The following is a 19771-nucleotide window of genomic DNA, read 5'->3' on the forward strand; positions in this document are numbered from 1 at the left end:
ACCCTTTTCTTCAAAAAGACCCACAAATCACGTTTATTTCGGGACTCTGGGCTGGTGGATTTATAACTTTACCGCATTTGTAGAGAGTCACATCTGCATGCTATGTTCCTTATGCTTTGGATCGTTATCTTTGTAAAATTTAATATTTGGTTTATTGTCAGTGGTAAAGCCAAATTTATTAGCATTGCCGACTAAGTTCTTTTTTTTTCAATACATTTAAATATGGTTTGGCGTCCATTGTGCTGTCAATAAACACCAAGTATCCTACTCATTTACTTGAAATGCCTCCTTAAACCATAACGGAACTTTTTCAAAATTAACCGTGGGAATTTCATTTCAACTTTGTAAAGGCATTTTATAAACTCAATATTTAAATTTTAAGTCTTAATAAAGCAAAAATTGTTCACTGAATTGTAAAACGAAAGAATCAAAGTGGTCATTGCAAGGCAAAGATAACGGTAAATCGTAGTTAATCGCGCAACACCTTCTAAAGAAATTGAAAAGGCAGAATGTAAAAGCAGTTCATTAACAGTGTCGAAATAATGTGTTATTTGTTTTTGTTACTTTAGTTGATGTTTTTTTCAATGAATTTGAAGTTTTTTGACGTGATAACGTCTTATAATTCGATTTAGCCGGCTGCACGCACGATAAAATGTGTCGTTATCTTGCTCAATCGTCGTTATCTTGCTCATGGTCGTTACATTGCTTGAACTGCAAGCGAAAGCGCGGAACGAACGACAAAGAGCACAATCGGTCCCCGCATAGGGCAACGTTCGATATCTGGCTCTCTCCTACTTGAATGAGCATATGTATGTATGTATATGTATATGTATTCGCATTTGTATATAAATTCACATACTTGTATTTGTATATGCCTTCTTCCTGTGTGCATGGTAATGAACCATTTCTCTGTTGAGAATAGGACGATGATAGGAAAAGTAGGAAATGAAAGGGGGTGTTTCGAGTGTAATGTGTCTTGAAAAAGGCAAATCGATGTTGTTGCCTCTTAGTGTTGTTGACTTATTAACATCTGATGCACAACCGAAATTGAACATATCTTTCATAAATTTGATAAATGTTTCGTAATTTTTCACGTTTGTGTAAATGTAACTTGATCAATTCCATTGCGATTCCATTTACCTCCTTCTCTAAATCCATACAAAATATCTATCAAACAAATAAAATTTAAATTTTCTTTTGATAATTGCAACCATTCCATCAGTATTTTCTTATGACGTTGTCACGTTAAACTATCGTCAGTAAACCGACTTTACAGACCACCTCTTTTTATTAATTACCTTTATTAATGCCTTTAAATATGGATCAGTACAAAAAAGAGGTCAAAGATAAATAAAGAGTGCTATGTTTTGCTAATGAAGTCGAAAAATTGAATTTAGTTTCTATTTCAAAACACATTCTTGACAAACTGTATGTCCGAGTATTTAATTTGTTACAACGTGCTTAAAAGTGATTGAGATTGTACGTTCTCTTAGGCAAATTTTAAATTAGGGTCAATTTCATACAATACATACATATGTACATAAGTGACAATGACAATTTTGTCGGTAACAATTCGATAATTTGGTATTTGTTTCGTTTTATAAAAATAATTGTCAACATGATACAAAACAGAAGGTAGTTTCATGACGAAATTATTTTATTTCAAACAAACGAAAGGATAATGCGTGGCATGTAACAAAACATTAATCTCAGAAAACAAGTATGGTAGCTCATTTTTTCGATTTATTTTATATACGAATATACAAAATGAAAGGAAAGTAAATTGTATTTCAAAAAACTTGCCTAGATGGTTTAAAATAAAGCATGTTTAGAACTTAGATTCTTTCAAAATGCACAATTTTTAATCAAAATAAATGTTTAATAAGGTTATTTAAATGCCTACCATGAGCAAGTCTACAGGTTGCCATACGAGAATTCCAATTTTCGAGGACTTGCACACATATTATTGTATTGAGTTCCCGATCCGAACGTTGTGTTTCAACTCTAGAATTATTCTTGGCTTATTCACGGTGAGTTTACTTTTCAAAAAAAAACTCACAAAACATAGTCTAGTGGAGTTAGATCGCATGATCTAGGTGGCCAGTTCATTTCACCATTACGTGAAATTAAACCACCGGGAAACTTAGATAACAATAATGGAATGTTTTCCGGTGTTATGTGACTTGTGGTTCTATCCTATTGAAAATAAAGATTGTCTATGTCTATTTCTTCAAGCTCAGGCCACAAGAAATCATCATCTTGATAGTAACAACTATTTTACTTTCATCTTCCAAGAAAAACGGGCCCATTATTCCACCGCACAGTACATTTTAGTAGATGGCGGCCAATGTAGCCAAATGGTTTGGTGCGTGATTACCATTCGGAATTCACAGAGAGAACGTGGGTTCGAATTTCAGTGAAACACCAATATGAAGAAAATCATTTTTGTAATAGCGGTCGCCCCTCGGCAGGCAATGGCAAACCTCCGAGTGTATTTCTGCCATGAAAAAGCTTCTCATAAAAATATGTGCCATTCGGAGTCGGCTTGAAACTGTAAGTCACTCCATTTGTGGAACAACATCAAGGCGCACACTACAAATAGGAGGAGGAGCTCGTTTAAACACCCGAAAGGGTGTACGCGCCAATTATATACATTATATATATGTATATATATAATGATTTTTCTGAAATTACTCAGGGGTTTTATTCCCTCCAGATAAATTGACGACTGACTCGATTTTGATTTCCACCAAAAAGTTCACGCTTTTGCGATATTTTGTCTTTAAAGGTCGACCAAAACGGTCAACATTGAGAAGAAATTATGAAAAAAAATTAAATTACCACTTATCTTCTTTGTAACAGTTATCGAAATAATTATTTTTTTTGTTCCACTTAATGGCTTTAGCAGTCATGTTAGTTATTTGACTTTTGACATCTTCACCGAAATATAGCTACCGGACATGATTCCTCCACTTACGAAGGATTGAGAAAGAGGGAAAAATGTTTTCTCCTTCTTTCCTAAAGCTTGTAAAAAGTACTCAAAGTAGCTAATTAGTACAGTATTAAAAAATTAAGGAAAACTAAGTACATTGGTTATTTAATCAACAAAAACTATAATTTTAATACAAATGTAATAGCATTTATTAAATTTACGTTTACTAGATGAATGAATAAAATTAACTTTTTAATAAATCGATCAGGATTATTTAATGATCAATGCTCTGAAATTTAGGGTGCACATCATACTCGTAACATTGCCTCTCATTCATCATTAGAAAACTGAAAGCAAGTATTGACATCTTAAACCATCTCATATTAAATTAGCACGTATTTCTAATAATAAATTTTATGTATACATAATTAGTTGAACTTATAACATTGGTTCACCAAGTTAAAATTATTACATGTTTCATATCGTCCACTTAGTATTAAAATAGCCTATAAATTTTTTGATGTTTTGAGAAAATGAATTTCAAACTTTTTGTCGAAAGTAGCTCTCACTCAAATCTCGTTATGTCTGTAAATATTTATTATTTTTTGACTGAAGTTTTGACCCACTTTGTGCAACTAGAATTTGACAAAATTTTGACCACATATATTGTAAAATCGACGATGGAGAATCCAAAAATTAAAAAAAAAAATAATAGCCTATAAGCACATAGGCTATTGTTATACTATGATATAGCCCCTCTTGATTAACCTAATTTATTACAATAATTTATTACTCTGTCATTCCTCAATGACAAATCAGTTTCTACAGGCCATAAATTTAGTTTGGAAAATTACTTTTATTCAATTCAAAGTAAAAAATGTGTGAAAATAACCAAACTTAGGAATCAATTTATTTTTGCTCGATATGACCATCACCAAGGCCTTGACTATGGCCTTCAGACGGTCCATAAACGAATCGCAAGGTGCCCGAATGTGACTTGCAGGTATTTTGGCCCACTCGCGGACCATGGCTTTTTTCAGCGCCTCGGGATTGGTGAATCCTTTAGTTCGGACCTTTCTTTCCAAAATGGCCCAAAGAAAATAATCCATCGGATTCGCGTCTAGTGAATTTGAGAGCCAATGTGTGGACGTTATGAAGTTCGGAACGTTGTTTTTTAGCCATTCTTGGTTCACTCACAACGCAGTATTTACTAAAAACATCAAGATTAGACACTGTAGATCTTTTAGTAACAAATTAAAGATTTAACCATAAGGCTCAGCTTTGCATTGACCACGTGCTCAAAATTTTGGAAATAGTCGATAGCGTTGAAATAAACCTAGAATTTCTAACGTCATTTTTATTGCCACTCTTAAAGAAGGCCGTACTGAAAGAGAGCTTGCAACCGTCAATGAAATACCCCTACGATAAAGATTTGTTGAAAATAATTTTCAGAGGATAGACCACTGCCGGACAATTTGTTATCGAAACTGCTGAAAGTCCATCAGCATCGGCTTGATAGGATGATTTCAATTTAAATAAAGCATTACTAGTATCCTCAGGAAAAAGGCTAAGAGCTCCAAAGTTCAGCGCATATACTAAGTCAGAAGAAAAGTCGCACGAAAAATCAAGTTCTTCATCAACAAAATTTGATTTAAAAAACTCAGCAAATAAATTTGCCGCTTCACTTGGACTTCCCGCTTGACTATTATCTAAAACGATACCAGTGGGAACACTGGCACCCCTCCTTCTACATTTCATGTATTTCCAGAAGGTTTTAGAATTTGCTTAAATGTCCAACTTCATCTTATTAATACATATAGATATTGTATTATAGAGAGATTTATTTAAATCGTTGAAATCCTCTAACGTGTGTTTATATTTAATGAAATAAAAATGATTCTTAGTAGATTTAAACTTCTTGAAATAATTATTTTTAAGATTTTTTTTTCTTTGTCTAGCTCATCTAAAGTAGGCCCAGGAAACATGCTGTTTCGACGGGTTGGGTCCAGAGGGAGAGGGGTGTTAGATGAATCGGTTTTAGAGGGCATGCGAAAAGGTGGTTAGTGTCGTGCGGGGTGCCTTCACATGCAGGACATATGTTTGGTATGTCGGGGTCGATTCTGGATTAGTAGGAGTTTAACCTGCAACAGTATCCAGAACGTAATTGTGCCAGTGTTACACGTGTCTCACAAGGAAGCTAGAGCTCTTCATCTGCTATAGGTGTTGGTTGGACTCTGATTACGGCATTCTCAGGACGGGAGCTTAAGAAGGTAGTGACGGTCTCCCGTTGAATGTCGGTTATTGACTGTCTAAACACTGTCTGGTCCAGTAAATGTCGGTCAGTTTTGTCCTGGATTTCGTCGGCGTAGTTTAAGAGGTGTCTCCTGACGTGCCTGGGAGGCGTCTCAGGCTCAAGCAGGTGTCTGCAGTTGTGAAACTTGCGGTAACATCCTAGCAGGAACTGCTTGCTGAGCAGTCTGTTATGCTCCATTACTGGGAGCATTTGTGCCTCGTTGTGAAGGTGTTGAACAGGGGACATCAGGAGGCAACCGGTCGCTGTCCGAATGGCAGTATTTTGGCATGTCTGTAGCTTTATACACTGCGTGTTACTAGTTCCAGGCGACCAGACAGGCGCAGCATAGTTCAGAACTGGCCGACCAATTGCCTTAAATGTCGATAGCAACAGTTTTTTGTCTTTGCCCCAAGTGCTGCCGGCAAGCGATTTGAGGACCTTGTTGCGATTTGGACTTTAGAGCAAACTGTCGAAGGTTACACCCAAAATTTTGGGGTTGTTTACCGTAGGAATTGGTGTGTCGTCGACTTTTAGCTTAAGGGACAGTTTGATCTCCTTTGTCCAGGTGGTAAAGAGGGTCGCCGTGGGCTTAGTGGGGGAAAGTTGGAGATTCCTCGCAGTGAAAAAGCGAGAAAGGTCGGTGAGGTAGCTGTTCAGTTTGGAACACAGGCCATCGATGACATTGCCCCACGCCATTATCGTACAGTCGTCAGTGTATGAGACCAGGGAGACTCCCTCTGGTGGTTGGGGGAGCTTCGAGATGTAGAAGTTGAACAGCAAGTGAGAAAGGACACCACCCTGCGGTACACCTTGCTTAATCTTCCTCTGCTTTGATGTTTGATCTCGAAAAATCACTGACGAGTGACGACCGCTCAGGTAGTTTGCGGACCACCTCTTCAGCCCTGGCGGGAGTGTCGACTGATAAATATCATCTAGTAGCAGGGAATGGCTGACTGTGTCCAAAGCCTTCTTCAGGTCCAACGCTACTAGGACAGTCCTCTCATTGCACATGCTGATCTTTGTATTCCACCGAGTAATTTGGTATTGTACTCTTTCCCTAGAGCCTTCCACCAAACTACCGAACCATACGATAAAATAGGTCGTATAACCGTCTTATACAACCATAATGCATGCTTAGGTTGAAGACCCCATATTCTTCCAAGCATACGTTTGCAGGCATGTAAAGCAATTTCTGCCTTCCTTAGCCGTTCTTCGACATTTAATTTCCAGCTAAGTTTGGAGTCCAAATTACCCCTAAGTACTTTGCGCTGGGTGATAGTGAGAGAGTTTGTCCGTTAATATTTGGTAGGGTAAAAGTTGGTACCTTATATCTGGTGGTGAAAAGTATATGTTCTGTTTTACATGGGTTTAAACCTAGGCCACAGCCTGTGGCCCAAGAGTTAAGCTCGCCTAACGCTCTTTGGATGATCCCACTGATCGTATTAGGGCACAGTCCTGACGCCATTAACACCACATCATCAGCGTACGCCTCCGCTTTTACCCCACCTCTATTAAGTTTTGTTAAGAATTTGCTAATAACGCATAACCAGAGAAGTGGAGATAATACTCCCCCCTGTGGGCCTTCTTGGTTATGCTGATATTACCCATATTAGCTTTGATGATCCTGGTTTCTAGCATGGAGATGACCCAATTACTGATGCAATTGTCCACCTCCAAGTCTATCAACGCCCGTTGGATGGCATCTGTACTAACATTGTTAAAGGCGCCTTCTATATCCAAGAATGCCGCCATGGTATAATGTTTGTTCTCTAGAGAGCCCTCTATTGTTCGGATTACCTCGTGATGCGCTGTCTCCATAGATTTGCCTTTAAGGTACGCATGTTGTGCAGTCGATATACCAGAGCCTCCCAAAGAGCTTCTGAGATATATATCCAAAAGTCTTTCAAAAGTTCTTAACAGGAAAGACGAAAGATTGATTGGCCTATAGTCCTTAGCTGATTCATGTCTCCTCCTGCCTATTTTTGGAATGAAGACGACCTTGACTAGTTTCCAACTATCTTTAAAAATTTCCTCTAGCCATGGTAGGATACAGTCCAAGGTTTCCTGTAACATCTTTGGAATGATCCCATCTGGCCCCGAAGATTTAAAAGGTGAAAAAGATTTAATTGCCCATGCAACTTTTTCCTTTGTAATTATTTCTTTTGCAAGATGCTGTGGATTATATTGGCTCCGCCTGATATTTCCCCTCACACTTTCGTGGGCGCTGCACCCCGGGAAATGCGTGTTTAGCAGAAGTTTTAGCGATTCTTCTGTCGTAGCAGTCCAAGTACCATCAGGCTTCTTGACCCAAGAAGCCATTGAATGATCTTTGGACAGAACACGGCTAAGCCTAGCAGAATCCCTGATGAACTCGATTGTCGAACAGAATTCGCTCCAGTGTTCTTTCTTGGCGGCCCTAATTGCCTTCTTGAACTGTCTCCGACTCTCTTTGTACAATTCCCAATTTCCAGTCGAGTAGCTGAGGTTAAACGTTGATCTAGATTTTTCCCTTAATTTTGAGAGCTTACTGCTCCACCAAGGAGCTAAAGTTTCTGGGGCAGGACGTTTTGTGGGCCCTACTAAATGCCTTCTCCAGTGTTGTGACCCTGCTCTAAAGGTTTTCGGTTAGAGTGATTTGGTGGATGGGAATTCCTGGCTCCTGAGCGGCACGTCCTCCGAACCATTGTAGATTCAAGCGTACACTGACCATGTATAGTCATAATGGGCAACTTTATAAATCGTCGCGGCGTTCGCGTACGTCTGAGGTCCGATAATGGGGAGAACTTCGTCTGTGCTGACATGGAAGCAAAGCGCTTCAGTGAAGTCTTCGATTGTAATCGCCTGCGGAGTGAGCTGTCGCAACAGGGCGTATAGGGGATCTTTAACTCGCCTTTCAACCCGGCAGAGGGGGGCGCTTGGGAACGATTGGTGCAGTGCGTCAAAGAGAGTATTATGAATATTGAGGAATATTGAAGGAAACGTCGCCACGGCAGCACACGTTCAACTGCGTCCTAATCGAGGTAGAAAATATTATGAATTCTCGGCCGTTGACGCATTTTCGCATCAATGTCAACAGACGCTGACCCCAAATGACTTCCTTCTGGATGAAGCCAACACACCCCGAACACCGATTGCCAACGAAGTTCTGGGAAATACATGATTTCTTCGACAACAGTAGCGTCTTGCTCGACAACTAAGGGACCGCTTTTGGAAAAGATGGATAGCGATGAATATTTTCCGACATTGACACGCCGGGTTAAATGGTGCCAAAGAACAAAACCTCTGCTGATAGATGACCTCCACTTCATATGCGATCCCAATGTATCTCGCCGGGACTGCTGTCGAGGCGAGGTGGAACGCTTGCATGGAGGAGCAGATGGTGAGATCAGACGAGCTGACGTACGCACTTCGAGTGTTTAATGTGCCACGCCGTCTTCAAATCGAATGTTCTGGACGATAATGGTGGTGAATCGGGTTGATTTACGGAGGCGGGGATGTTGAGGACTCCTGATTATTTCGATTGCACATATTCCATTTGTACTTATTATCATTTCCAGTTCATATATTCTATGTGTTTAATTTGCCGCCAACTATATGCATGTGCGTTTGTACACAAGTGCACAATTTGAAATCTACGGCATACACGTTTGAAAATTGACATATTAAGCTTATCTGAAGTACGTTGGACAGAATTGTCATTTGGTCAAACCTTCTCTTCTCTGGCGGACAGCAAGAAATATCAACGATGGCTTCAGAATGAAACTCACATTATAATAATAATAACCCAATTTGAAACATTTAGAAATATACCTTAATACGAGTATTCATCACAGAAATCAAAAAACGCTGATTCTTAAAAAGTGAAATATAGCAAGAAATTAAAAAAATATATATAATAAGTAGTAATTAAATGTCCAACGTTGAGACACGAAAAGCAAAGATGTCGTCGTTTCACTTCCTCCAACCTCTTTGGTACTATAAGTTGGCCCAACTGGGTACAGTCGCCTGGCTAATGTTGGCCCTGGCAAATAGGGCAGGATGAATGACGTTGTGATCCGGCAGCGTGCAGCACAACCCGGCACTTCGAGTCTTTCGCTTCTTTCCCATAGTAAACCGTGCAGATGACATTGGCAAGTTGAGTGAGAGAATCGCTAAAATGCTGAACCGTTGCATAAGGCTGTAAAGATGATGCGAATACTGCCCATTCGATACGCTTGCTCATGGGTAACTTCCCAACAAGCTCATCTAGGAGTCTTGCCACACGCAGAACGTAAAAGTTCATAAACGTTTCTAATCTTCGTTGCAAATGGTATCAACTTTACCACTGAGCTTTTCGATATCAGAGCAGTTTCTCCAACATGGGGTAGTTGGCTTCGAATTAATTGCTCTGGGCGGCCGAATCGGAGCTTAAGTTGCTCAATGATATTGGCCAATTCTTAGGCAATTTTGAGGCTGTATTCAAGCGCGGTTATACATTTTTGCATAGGCTGAAACATCACTTCCGGCGGCAGATGACTCCCTTGGCTACAGGAGTATTTGGCAAATCAATTATACGAGGGGTGCCTTTTTTATGTCGGGATTTGGCAACTCTGGTGTTGCAATCTGGCAGACTCATCTCGGTCCAAAAATGGAATTAAATCGTGAACATTTTCGTGCGATTATTTTTTACAACTTTCGACGTGGATTAACTCAGCAACATTGCATGGATGAACTTAATTCATTTTTTGGCGATGAAGCTCCATCAAGGACCAGTGTTTATCAATGGTATGGTGAATTCAATCGTGGTCGTAGTTCACTCCAAGACGAATTTCGTGAAGGTCGTCCAAAATCAGTTGTTGTTCCGAAAACCATTGATGCTGTGCGCGAACTGATATTGCAAGATAGTCATGTGACCCATCGTGAGATTGAGACAATCTTAGGCATTAGTGGGACCAGCATACATTAAATATTGCATAAACATTTGACTGTCAAAAAAATTTGTTCGCGTTGGATCCCACACAATTTGTCAATCGCTCAAAAAAAGGCTCGTGTCGATTGGTCGAAGGAAATGCTCAAAAAATACAATCGCGGGGCTTCGAAACACGTCTATGACATCGTGACAGGTGATGAATCATGGATTTACGCGTATGAGCCCGAAAGTAAACAGCAGTCGACTGTATGGGTGTTTCAAGATGAGCCAAATCCAACAAAAGTTGTTCGCGCACGAAGCACTTCCAAACAAATGGTCGCCTGTTTTTTCGGAAAAACTGGACATGTCGCAACCGTACCACTAGAACAACGCAGAACAGTAAATTCTGAGTGGTACACAACCATTTGTTTGCCAGTTGTCTTCCAAGAAATTAGGAAAACCAATCGCCAAAGACGGATCACTCTTCACCAGGACAATGCCAGCTCTCACACATCGGCTCAAACAACTGCATTTTTGAGCACCCAAAACATCGAATTAATGGGTCATCCGCCGTATAGTCGTGACTTGGCACCGAATGACTTCTTTTTATTCCCGTACGTAAAAAACAAATTGAGATGTCAACGTTTTTCGACACCTGAAGAAGCGGTTGCGGCATTCAGAATGCATGTTTTGGAGGTACCTCATTCAGAGTGACAAAAGTGCTTCGACAATTGGTTCAAACGCATGCAAAAGTGTATAGATCATCATGGAGAATATTTTGAAAAACAATAAAGTGATTTTCGATGATTAAAATTTGTTTTTGTTCTCTAATCCCGACATATAAAAGGCACCCCTCGTACCGGCGGTGGTGCCAGTATCCGATACCTTCAGCGGGTCGACCACTGAGGATGGCTTTTGAAACTGGTGTAGTCAGAAAATTGTCGTCGCTTGTGAATTTAACTGACCTCGGGGCATTTATTCCGCACTGTGTCCTTCGCTTAGTTCTTCTGGCTAACGACCGATTTAAAAATTTGATCAATCAGATGGCAGCGGCAAATTCAACGAAAGATACACTGCGGTATGTATGTGCACAAATTAACATTGATTTGTCTACATGTGCATGCGTACATACATATGTATACGAACAAGAAACAACGAAATAAGAACTCTGGATTGACCCTTATCTATTGTGCGCAGAGAACGTAACTGCATAGAGAAGGCTCAAAGAACGTTAATGTATAGAGAAGTTTCACGAGCTACGAATAGTGTGAATTGCCAAAAATGAAGTGAAACCGCGAAGACTTTTTCACCTCGCTCAACTCGACAGCGGGGAACTACTTAACAGAGCTGATTACAGTGAATTATGTACAAGTACATTGGCTCTGCTCAGTTTTTGTTTCTGTATGAAAACAAACTGACGAATGCCGACGGCATTTTGCAAGGAATACAATTATGAAATTATGAAATTATGCTCCAACATTCAAAACTTTAATGTTTGTTGATTTAATCTAAAAAGAAGAATTTAAACAAAATACAGTATAAAACAACCTCACATTTTGTTGTGTGAGTTTTAGTAAATTTAAAACTTCATACAAATTTGATGAAAATTTTTACTAATTTTTCGAATCGAAATTAATTTTAGACGAGAACTCATAGAGCATACAAGTGTTGCTCAATATATGTATGTATGTATATGTACATATGTATGTATATTATATTAGTTATGTTTACCCAAAAGTTCAATTGCATCTTCAATTCCTATAGAGTTACATACGTGCCCATGCATTGGAGCAACAATGGCCTATCTCATGACGCATCGCCTTATCATATTTACATTTGAATATGCATTTATTTGTTCCTTTGCAAACGAAATTTTTTTCAATTTACATTTATTACATGGAATAATATATGTATGCATTTTCTAGATAGTATACAATTTTGAAATTTAAAATAAATAAAAGAAAACTTCAAAGAAACGTATTTGCACCTATGGGACAACTAAGTTCAATTGCATTTTCATTAAACATAGTGTTGCACGCATATGAATGCACTGAACCAACATGACCTACATCAGGAGCATCGCCTTATCATAGTCTTACAATAATTAGGGAGTAAATATCCGAATGATCGTATGTCGTTCAAAGCTAAAATTCTATGCCTAGCGACTACAAGAACAAAATGCATTAATAGGCGCAGGCTTAGCGGCCATCATTCTAGTTGCCATAGCAACTTGGCTGCTAATAATAAACAGTTGGTAGAAATCCGTATGCGACTTTTACTGAGGTTACAAAAAATTATGGCAGCAATACGCATGGGAAATTCCATATTACATTTTATAATAAGTAAAAGGAGGACAAAACGTTTATGGACACACGCTTTTTTCTGTAAAATGAATCCATAATTAATAATATTTAGCAAACATTTTATTAGAATTATATTTAAAGACCTGTTTTCTTTGCCGGCATCCATTTCATTTAGTTTTTATTTTGATGTTTCTCCTTACATTCGTAATAATAACCATCGATAACACAGAAAACACAGGATTGTATATTATGTCAATAAGTATCGTTATTATCTGGGATTATTTTATAATCTCAGATTTTGGGAGAGAAATTTTGTATGGAAAATCGCGCTTTTTAATCACGCATTTTGAGTAAAGCGCGAAAAAGTAGATCATCTATTTATATGTGAACGTATTATTATTCTGAAATCAGAGTATTTTAAGGTTATTGTACATATTTGAAAGTTACTGTACATACAATGCTGTGCCTATGAATTTGCGCTGAATTTCTTGAGAAGTTTTAGGGAATCGTAATATTTGGCAAGTGCACCTACTATACATACACACATCATGTATATGTATATTGTATAGGGTGGGCCATGTAAAAATTGCTTCTTGAATCGGCTATAAAAAAAACCTAATCAATATTTTTTCAAACTTCTTTTTTAAATTTTGAAGATTAAATTTCGGCTGATTATTCGGTTTTCAAAAACAGTAGCCAAAAGTTCGAGTGTAACTTTGGCAGTGTGACAAGTTGCACCGTCCAGTTTAAACCAAATGTCGTCCATGTCATCCTCTTCAATTTTTGGAAACAACTCGTTGAGCATGTCACGGTAACGCTCACCATTTACTGTAACCGCGGCTCCTCTCTCATTTTCGAAAAAAAATGGCCCGATGTTGCCGCCAGACCAAAAACCGCACCAAACAGTGACTCGTTGTGGATGCATTTGCTTCTCTACAGTAACGTGTGGATTTTCTGAGCCCAAAATCCGACAATTTTGCTTATTGACGTAGCCACCGATGTGAAAATCAGAAAAGAAGAAGAAGACTCACCACTTTGGAAATAGGTTTTCAATATTTCCCAATTTTGTTCAAGCGTATAGCGTCCCATTTCGTAAATGTCAAACACATGAACACATTTGACATGTCATTTGTGTTACCATTCTCAAAAAAATAGGTGGTTCAAAAAGCAAACGCTATATGGCCCACACTGTATATGCGCATATTTAAATTTGCATATGCTATCTTCCTGAGTGCCTGATAATGAATCAATTCTCTATGAAGGACTTGATTTGGTTGAAGGGGAAGGAAGTCAACGAAGTTTTACAGAAGATGCCTTAGACAGACATAATATGTATGTATATGTATGTACATATTTTTGGATGATTCGCTCTTTCTAAGTCAGTTTCGATCTTAGCACACATACTATACATATTGTGGCGCAATTTTCATAAAAACCCAAAAAGATCAAATCTGTAAACATGCATACAAATCATATGGACATATCAAAAGAACAAATCTATTCTGTACGCAAGCAAATGTAAGCTAATGTAAGCTACATTTTTTCACACTTGCTTTTCACTCTCTCCCTCTCATTTCCCTCCTGCAGCCGTATTAATTAATTTCCTACTGTTAACTTTTGGGAAGTAATTTCTGAGTTGAATTTCTTACCCGTGTTTTGTTAGCGCCCAAAATGAGGAACGGGCCGGGACTGGGCCTTCTCTATGAATTTACGTTCTCTGCTTATTATAATTTCCATTTCATATGAATTTACGTTGTCTGATCCCAATCCCACTGTCCGCTTACATAAAGTCGGTACATAAAGGGTGGTTAAATTTCAAGGGCCGATGTTGCATGTGAACCACACCTAAACGTCAAGTTCTTTTCATTTGGCATTTTTCAATTTTAGACTCAATTTGAACCATGAAAAGATACACAATCGCAATGCGTTAAAGTTATTCAGGCTTATTATGAAAACGGGCGTTCAAATCAAAATGCATATCGCGCACTTCATCTTTAGTAATGAGGCACATTTTCACCTCAGTGGATTCGTCAATAAGCAGAATTGCCGCATTTGAGCGAATCATAATCAAAGAGTGATTGCCGAAAAACCAATGCACCCACAAAAAGTGACTGTTGACTATTTTGATGATAACGAACTTTTCATGAGACGAATTGGAAGATATGGATGTGGACGATATGTGGTTTCAACAGGACGGTGGCACTTGTCACACAGCTAACGAAACAATGGCTCTTTTGCGTGAAAAATTTGATGGCGGAATAATCTCACGCCGCGGCGATGTCAATTGGCCGCCAAAATCATCTAATTCCACACCGTTGGACTTCTTTCTTTGGGGTTATTTAAAAGAAAAGGTGTACGTCGATAAGCCAACAACAATTCTAAAGATAAACGATGAAATAATTCGGCACATTAACGGCCTCAGCATCATCGAAAATTTAGACCATCGGATGGAGGTGTGCCGCCGAGGCCGCGGCGGCCATTTGGCCGATATTTTGTTCCACACGTAATTGAGCTATACCAATATTATCATAATGAAGAGAAATGACAATAATTTCCTAAAAACAAAATGTATTTTATTCAAAATCAATACCGGCCCTCGAAACTTAACCACACTTTACTTAAAGTCCCGCTATCCGCACAGGACGCCTAACAAAGTAAAGGGTCACTCAATAAGAGAAAATAAAAATAAAATACTATAAAATAAAGCATGACTCAATAGGAAAAAATAAAAATTAAATACTATAAAATAAAGGGTGATTCAATAAACCCAACAAAGTAATATTTAATATAACAACATTATCTAAAATAAAATAAAATTAAAATAAATTTAATAAAATAAGATAGTTAAAGTAAATAAAATTCAAATAATTCCCCCATTGCCGATTATTTCCCATTATTCGAAAACCAAATTAACTTATTAACCATATAATCCCCGCGAGGGCATCTCCCTCAACGAGGTGACGGGTACGCCGACCCCGCGGACCCTAGTCAAGATGTCCCTCGTTTCAGTGACTTTGTAACAGTTAGCTAGAAAGTTAGGTGACAAAATCCAGCACATGTCTGTTCCCATATTGGGATGTGTGTTGGTCAGTGTCTATTCACCATGTTAGGTGCGACTGTATTCAAAAAGCATGACCGGTATGCAACGGGGCGCACTGGGAGTCCCTGGATAGGTCATTATGGCTTTCCACCTGCGACCTCAAAGGCGTGATGTGAGTTCGCTCTGCCGATGTGTTAGCTCCGGTGTATATCAGTAACCAACCGCCTTGGACCCTGGTCAGGAAGCGTTTATTGGGCCAAAGAGTAGTAGCTTTCGTTGCACCTGGCGAGCGCTGGTCCGTCCGTGTTTCCGGGATCGGTAAAGCGTAGGTGAGGCTTCAGGGAACTGCGGTAGGAGCATTGCCTCCGAGGGTACACCCGCTCTTGAATATTTCAGCCCGCCCCCCCCTGCACACGATGCGCTGGTTAAATAAAAAAGTCTGGAAAAAATTATGGAAAAAAGACAAAAAGAAGACAAACAGCAGAAATTATTAATGGTGGTGATCTAGAGCAGAGCCCTTTCGTAATACGCCTCTTACGGTCGGATGATTGCCAATTATAGAAAAATCAAAGACGGCCAATGAAGGAACTGAAATTACGCCTCAAGAATTAGACGTAAAAGTAACGTCAAAAAAGGCTGAAAATATTGCAAATGCGCCCAAAGCGCCGATACAAACACCTGTAACTGCAGAGGACGCAAACACAGAAAGGGAAGAAACTGCATCTCCGCGACAAGAGTTTATACTCAAAATGCGAGCTGAAGAAGAGAAATCTTTGAGAGTGCTTAGGAGGATGAAAGCAGTTCTAATGAAGAGTAGGAATACATCCACAGAAATAAAGACCGGAGTCTCAGAGCTCGATGAACTATTCGACGTCATGAAAAACTGCAGAAGAGGTTGGATTCGTGCTGAGAAAATCGGCAAAAGACGTCTCTTGCCGGACTTATCAAGAAATCGGAGGTGACACCCTTGCAAAAGCTCGAAAAACAGGTGTTGTCCAGGGGAGTACTCCCTTAACCACAAAACGAAATGCACCAAGTCCTGCGGCACCCGACTCTTCGAAGAAACTAAGAGTTCGAGAGCCTGAGAAATGGCAAGTGGTAGGCCGGCAAAAATCTAGCCACATTACCGTGCGATGGAGCGCAGAATGATGGAGTAAGGAAGGCGAAACCGAATCAAAAGAAGAATGAGCGAATACCACACCACAGTTATGCTGAAATCCTAAAAAGCATATGAGAAAAGACCATGCCAGATAAAACCACAACGGTGAAAAGCATATGAACGACCAAAACTGGCGCTCTTTTACTTGAATTAGAAAAGGTGAAAGCAGTTAACCCTGATTTTTTGATACAATTAGAGGAAACCGTAAAAGCGGTCGATTCCATCGGTCGGAACCATCCCTAAAGATATTCTAGCACAAGAGCGCAAACGGAGATGGGAGGCAAAAATCGCGCTTCTCCGATATTCGAGTTCAGACGCTCATACTTGGCAGGCAAGATGGAGCTCTGAACGGCACGGTAGACGGACAGCGAGACTAATACCCGATCTAAAAAAGTGGGTATACAAATTTCGTGGAAGATATTATCGAAAAAAAAGCATGACATGGAAAGTTATGCTGAATAACATTGAGCATAGGTTTCTCGTAACAGGCAACCCTGGACGCAGGGTGAGTAAGTAAGTGACCTTCTTAGGACGCCGTCTTGGCCCTCTACCTCGAAGCAATGCGGAAGCAGTCCCGGGGTGGAGGGAAAAATCCAAAAGAAGAGGAGTAGCGACGGTTACTATATGGTGCGAAGGCATTTAAAAAAAGAAAAAAGCCCCAATATCTCCAAATTCAAGGCCCAAAAATGAGGTTAAGATCTCAGGCCGAAGACGAGGACACACACCAGCAATAAAAGAAATTTCTTTATGAAATTTCACGACTAGACAAATAGCAACTCAACAAACTCATAGTACTGTTGGATGCAGCTAACGAGGCGATACATATGAGCAATGCCGACAAAAGTACTCGTAACTCCTCCTAATATCACATATGACCCAACCGACAACGGGTTGAACACAAGGTTGAGGATCAACGAGTTACTCAGCAAATTCCAACCAAACTCTGAACTCACCAGCAGCAGCACATCCGGCTTCATGATGAACCAAACACAACCCGAACCTAAAAATTAACTCACAGTACCTGCTTGAGATACTGAAGTCTTTCATGGCGGTTACGAAAACTGGCTATCATTAAGAAACATGTTCACAGCAGTGTACCTACATATATCACCCCAAATTATCTCAGGCCCAAAAACTATACCACTGGAAACAAAAAACTCGTGGAAGGGCTAATTACAAAAAATTACACACTTAGTGATATTAATTTCAAATTTGTGATTGACAATCAAATAAAAACCCTCCAGCCCGCAAATACTGGAAATGGAGTTTCCACTGAAAGTTGGAACCCATTGCTAATATATCTCTGCTCCTCGAAACTCCCAGACAAAACTCTTGCGTTATGGGAGCAATCTCTTAATTCCAGGAACTAATTACTCCTCTGGTCCAAAATGAACCAGTTCCTCACCACTCGATATGAAGTGGTCGAACAGCTAAGCATATAAAAGCCGGACAAACAAAAACACCCTCAACCCAGTTTCACATCACGAATCTCAGAAGTAGCCCCTCAAAAGGTTCAATTTTAGGAGAAAAACCAACTCCTTTCTCACTAAACCGAAACGATAACCTTCATGTAAATTATACAACAGTAATCACTCTTTGATGTCCGGTGTAAAATTTAGCAAGCTATTCGTGTAAGAACGATGTAAGTTCATCAAAGAACAAGGTTATAGCAAAAATTGTTTAGCACACTCACACACAGAATATGAATGTTACCGCAATTTGACGTGCGTATATTGCCAAAAGCGACACACTCACTTCTTCATTAGCTTCGTCGAAAGCACAAACCCTGGCCAACTCAAAGCCTGCAAACTATGTAACATCTCAGGTGACGATAAAATAAGAAGGACCATGCACCTCAAAGCAGTCAAAACGCTGTTTGCACACCACGTGCGAATGGGCATGCCGAACGCACTAACCGAACATTGCTTAGTATGCTACGAACGTGCTTGCTGGAAATGAGACGACAAACTACGGGATATCCAATGGGTTTGGAACACAACACGTAATCAAATGACAGGTCAAACCCCATACGAGTTAGTATGTTTATTCAAACCACGAGATATTCTCAAAAATAAACTGATGACAATTCTAAACGAGAGCGACACGCAAGATATTATAGATATCAACGATCTTCGATAAGCAGCAGCCGAGCGAGTTAATCGACAACGAGAAAAATCCAAAATACGTTTCTACGCAAAACATACCGCACCAACTCAATACAAAGTAGGAGATTTGGTCTTAGCCGAGAACGAACCAGCAAGCACGGGGGAATCACGAAAGTTAGAGCCTCGTTACAAAGGCCCCTTTATCATTAGCAAAACTCTTGATCGTGATCGAAGCGTCATAACCGATCTTCGAGATTCTTCACGCAAACAACGTCATTACACATCAATATTTTCTTCCGTTAAACTGCGACCATGAAGTAATCTGTCAGCTTTTGACAAACAACTTAGCGAGGGTGACGAAAGCACCGATGAAGGAGTGGCCGACTATAAACACATGGCAACCGTAAATGACAGCGATGTATGGCAACTACAAGCTGTTGTCATGATATTTTAAAATCGTCAACGGCAGAAAACGAACGAACGACGAACACGACGGTCACTAACGGATTTACGCGCCTCAAACGTTTTTTTTTATTATATTCATATTATTTTCTGACAATAAAGTATAATTTAAGCATTAGTTGAAAGTGTGTTTATTTTTAACTCGGCGTATCCTGAAAGACTTATTACAACTTGCCCTAACTTGGTAAGCGTTCATCCCCATGTTTTACTAAAGTCCGATAGAGCCACGCCCATTTTTTATACGTCAAGATTAAGTTTCGTTCTGATATTACCACCTATAAGTCGAGGGAAAGATAAGATATTTTTGCGTGGGTCAGTAAGGAAACAAAATAAGATCGTATTAAAATCAACGAAAAGACAATGCAACATAAATATTATTAAGATCAGATAATAACTACATCCACTTTTTATATATTAAGACTAAGTTTCCGTCCGTCCATCTGATAATATTAAAATGGACGCGAGTATAGAAGGATCGGCCCGAACGGAATTTAGTACTTCTTTACTTGTTACATACATACCATATATTAAACTCGTTTACGCACTTTAGTTACGCAAGCGCTTTGTTATTTTGCCTTACACACTTGCA

The 19771-nt window shown here is 39.4% G+C and overlaps 1 protein-coding gene across 2 annotated transcripts in view; it reads left to right on the plus strand.

Moving 5' to 3' along the window:
- LOC129247215 (electroneutral sodium bicarbonate exchanger 1) overlaps positions 1–19771 on the plus strand; it is a 108303-nt gene that overhangs the window by 81736 nt on the left and 6796 nt on the right. The window lies entirely within an intron of this gene.

The sequence above is a fragment of the Anastrepha obliqua genome, chromosome 5, assembly GCF_027943255.1.
Source record: "Anastrepha obliqua isolate idAnaObli1 chromosome 5, idAnaObli1_1.0, whole genome shotgun sequence".
In the NCBI taxonomy this organism is placed as follows: domain Eukaryota; kingdom Metazoa; phylum Arthropoda; class Insecta; order Diptera; family Tephritidae; genus Anastrepha; species Anastrepha obliqua.